Consider the following 5000-nt stretch of genomic DNA (forward strand, 5'->3'; position numbering starts at 1 on the left):
TTTTTTTCAACACATAAATACTGAACAGTACATATAAAGGATAAAATCCTTTCTAAGAACAGAAAAATTTGCCAGCAAACTTTTCTGCTCTTAAAACGGATATTATCCTTTATATGTATTGTTCAGTTAAAAAACGTTAAAAAAATATGTTTAAAAAAAAATCTTTCTGCTTGTTCTACAGTACATTTCAACGCTTCAAAAACAAACTGATGTTTGTTTACATATGATGTAATATATATATGTAAATGTACACAAAACATATATATATATGTATATATATATATATATATATGGTAGAAATAAAAATATCCTTGGTAAATAGTATATATTTGAAAAACGAAGAAGAATGATGTTCCTGGTCATTTTTCCCAGTTTAATGATTAGAGGTTAAATGATATCATGATAGTTTAACTTCCAGTATTCAGGTGGGTTTCAAAAAAAAGGAAGAGTGGTGTTTCTGATTTGAGACTCAATTCTTTCTTAAAGTCAATTTTTGAACTGTTCTTTTGTATTTATTGGTATTAAGAAATGGAGGATTTTCACACAACAAACAAAAGTCCTTCAGTCCTCAAAGAAACTCAAAAGTTTGACTATGCACAGGTGTAATAAGAAGTAGGACAAGACACAAAGGTAACAGAAATCATTAGAGGCCAAATCAAAGACCCAGCAAAACTACAAGGAACAACAAAAGAATAAGGAACCAATCTCTTAACCAACAAACAAGGGTTTACTTGCTCAGAGATAACCAACCTGGAGTATTAACATACAGAATGCAAAATTCCAACAAAAAACACCCCTAACACAAATAAGAATCAAGAGATCTTTCACCAAAAAAAGGAAAAAAAATTACACCATCACTAAAGAAATATTAAAAAACATACAAGTAAACCCAAAATAATAACTTTATCCAACAAAATATCATCTCAACAAGAAATTAAAATCTCAGAGAATGGTCTAACACTCACATCCACTCAGTCTAACAAAACCAAGCTTGCAAAAGAAAAAAGAATTTTGCCAAAAATTATGATTAAGTGAATTCTTCCAAGATGCTGAATATATGGATGAATCACTAGTCAAAAGCAAAAATAGGATTCAAACCATCCTTAGAGATAAATACTTGAAAGAATACATAACCTACCTATGGTGATCAGCACAATCTGACAGTAGAGAGAGGAAATGTGAATCTAATATATACATATCTAAAGACTAATTACAGGTATTCAGTATTTTATAAAAAGACTCATCAATAATTATCTAAAAGCTGACAGGAGTGGAGCAACTATAATTATGAATAAAAACCATTATAGAGGCATGGTTTTGTAACAACTTGATGATGAAAACAAAGAGCCTAACAGAATAAAATCAATTATTTAACAAACTTCAAAGACCAATAATTTTTATGGATTACCTAAAGTTCATAAATCAAAACAAATTCAAGGCAAACATAGAACATAGGTTGAAATTCCAAAACTGAAACTTGAAATTCCAATCATTTCCAAGCCTAACATCAAACACACAATGCCTATTAAATATAATACTGAAACCATTATGAAAAATGGTGCAGAGTTTCATTTGAAATGATATGGACTTTCTAAATTACATATCAGAAAGAATACACCGGGAAACAATACTCAGCTTTGACATAACGAGTATCAGGTCATTAAGAATGAAATGGCCGAATTTTCTTTTGCACCAAGTTTGACAGTCATTAACTCTAATGTTTTATCCTGACACTTCTTTGTTTTACAACACTGAAGAGTTACATCATCCCTTTTTTGAAATGCAATTCATGGTATTTGATTATATTGTGAGTTTTCTTTTGTAAATCAATTTTTGTGAACCCAGAGACAGATCAAAAATTTGTGTTGTTTATGAATATGAGTTCCTTCATGGAACTAATGCATCCCAGACAGCTCGAAATATCTATGAAGTGTTTGGTAAAGATGTGGTGAATGAGCACACTGTATGTCAATGGTTTGAGAAGTTCCAGTCTAGTGACTTTACTCTTGAAAATCAGCTTTGTAGTAGACCTGAGACCAAGGTGGGCAATGATGAGCTTGGAAAGCAGCAAGGTTTGATGTCTCGATTCCAACTTTATTGGACCATTTGAAACAAATCAGTCAGGTAAAGAAACTGGACAAGTGGGTCCCACATGAACTGAATGAGCATCAAATGACACGTCATCTTGAAACTTGCTGTTCTTTGCTGTCACAGAATAAAAGCAAACCATTTTTGCATTGTATTATTACGTGTGATGAAAATGGATTCTTTATAACAATAGCAAGTGTTCTGTTTGGTGGTTGGATAGAGACAAAGTGCCAAAACCCAATCCAAAAAAGAATATTCACCAGAAGAAGCTAATGGTGCCTGTTTGGTGGTCCAGCGCTGGTGTCATCCACTACAGCTTCATGAGACCTGGTAAGTCAATTGGAGCAGATGTATACATCAACCGACTGGATGAAATGATGAGTGAACTTGCAATTCAATAACTGAGATTGGTCAATAGAGACAGGCCAATTCTCTTGCAAGACAATGCTCGACAACATGTTGCACAAAGAATGCTACTCAAGTTTCAGGAACTGAACTTGGAAGTACTCTGCCATCCACTATATTCACCAGACCTTGCACCAACTGACTATCACATTTTCCAGACATTAGACAACTTTTTTGCAGGAAAAACTTCAAATCTGAAGAAGATGCAAAAACAGCCTTTTGTGATTTCATCACCTCATGCTCTCCAGAATTCTTCACTGTTGGCATAAATAAGCTACAGATAAAATGGCAAAATTGTGTTGATAATTTAGGTGCATTCTTTGATTAACTTCATTGCCTTTTTATTGAGATAAGTAAAACTTTCAGTTCAAAATCAGACATTTCATTCTTAATGACCTGATACATACATCAATATCCCACACGACTTAGAAATGAAGCCATGAACTTCTGGTTGACAAAACATCCAAATTATATTCAGAGAAGATTCTCAAAAGACTTAATTTTAGAAATAATGAAATTAATACTTGAAAATAACCATTTATTCTTTGACAATACAAACTTAAAAAATGGCAATGAGTACAAAAGTAGCCTCTACATGTGCAGCACTTAGGAGGTGATTTTTAGAGGATAAATTTCACTTCTCAACTAACAGAAACAGTCAATCAACAATCTTCCATTTACATAAAAAAATTTTTTTAAATAGCAATAAAGGTGGTATCAAGGTGACTATTCTATCTTTTGGAACAAAAATCCAAAAGACTTAGAAACTTCCATTCTTTTCTAAATAGCTACATGCTACATGTATCAAGATTCCAAAAATGTACTCAAAAACAGAAAAGGTGAATAAGTAAATAAAGTAATTGAGGATCAATGGAACTGAGTCACAATTTGATGAAACAGATGTGACTGCAAAACAGGTAAAAATTATAAGCTAATCCCAATGCAATGTCAGTGCTGGAAAATACCTAGAAAAGTTAAGCGTCACTTGGCAAATACCCTTCAAAAACCAATAGGTAAAAATATGACCCATCAATGGTTGGCTGCATCTGGACTTAAATCAGAAATAGAGTACTTTGTTATAATAGCTTGGGTGCTGATCCTGTCTGCTGTTCTTGTAGTGCATCTTTGGATAATCTATGCTAGCCTCACATGAATAAATTAATTACTAAGATAAATTTAGCCAGTGTATGCACAGACTCATATGCCATAAATCTGGACTCCCGTATGAGATGAACTGATGGGAACATAACTTTACCAAAATAGTGGAAAATAAAAATACCACCATTCTTTGTGACTTTGGCATCCAAACTGACTGTGCTATTCAGACTAATAGACAAGTCATTGGGGTAAAAAAATCATGGTGACAAAAGATGTCTACCCGTGGATATGTCAATCCCATAAGCAAGCAAGGAATAAGATTGATGCAATCAATACCTTAGCTGTAACTGTTGTAACTTACAGTTTTAATATCATAAAATGGTCATTCAGTAAGATCAATAAAATTGAAACAACAATACACAAGTTCCTCACAATGCATTGCATGAGTCACACAAAGGCAAATGTAGACAGATTATGCATCTCATGAAAGGATGAAGGATGTCGATTGATTGCAGGCACAACTGTCTCTAAAGACAGTAACCATAGGTGTAGATGCCTACCTAAAGAACACCAATGACTAGATGCTTGAAGTATGAAGCCCCACCCCCTCCACCAAAATGTACTCAGTACAAACCAAATCAAATGGAGTCTTACAGCTGCAAAATACATGGAAAGTATATGGACAGTGTATGACAAGTATCCTCCAAGAGCCAGTAGATATGAGTATGGCCCTCTGCAAGTATGAAAGTACCGAAACAATATACTCAGTATCAGAAAAAGCAAAGAGGTATATATAGGAACTGAGGCTCAATGAAACTAAGACATGATTAGATAAAACATACGAGCCCATTAGGATTGCAAAATAGATAAAAATACAGACCAATCACAATGGAATCTCCTTCTTGGACGATTTGTAGAAACTATAGCTAACTAGTGGTTTTGCCAAAATTTTCTCCCTGTATTATAATTAAAAGGATCTCCATTAAATTATGCTAAAATTCTGTTAATTTGGCAGTTTTCTTTCAGAACATTTTATCAAGATTAATTAATCAAATGAAAAACTAATGCTGAATTTGAATACAGGTTAGTAAAAGGTTTTTGGAGCAGCACTTGTAGCTGCCTTTATGCTATGATAGGATCAGATATCATGCTTGGCACCTATTATCTGCTCTATTCAAGTAAAGTCTGCTGCTACTGGCCTTTGTAGTCAAGGTCACTTGGCTTAATCACTTTGTAAGGATATCAATGCTTTTAACTAACCCTATATTTATGACCTTATTCCACTATCCACCTCTCAAGATTGGCTAGCTGGAGACACACCTACCTTAAATTTCTTAAATGTTGGTTACCTGATTAGAAATTTCAATTGTTGATAATCTGCTGATTAATCAAAAAGCCAATGCTCACTT

The 5000-nt window shown here is 33.4% G+C and overlaps 1 protein-coding gene across 1 annotated transcript in view; it reads right to left on the bottom strand.

The window, feature by feature from the left end:
* Positions 1–125: 125 nt before the first annotated feature.
* LOC106878514 (PDZ domain-containing protein 8) overlaps positions 126–5000 on the bottom strand; it is a 161499-nt gene continuing 156624 nt past the window's right edge. Inside the window, exon 16 of the mRNA XM_052973683.1 lies at positions 126–5000. This exon is cut by the window's right edge and continues 3017 nt beyond it. The gene's annotated coding sequence lies outside the window, so the exon portion shown is untranslated.

The sequence above is a fragment of the Octopus bimaculoides genome, chromosome 16, assembly GCF_001194135.2.
Source record: "Octopus bimaculoides isolate UCB-OBI-ISO-001 chromosome 16, ASM119413v2, whole genome shotgun sequence".
Taxonomy (NCBI): Eukaryota; Metazoa; Mollusca; class Cephalopoda; order Octopoda; family Octopodidae; genus Octopus; species Octopus bimaculoides.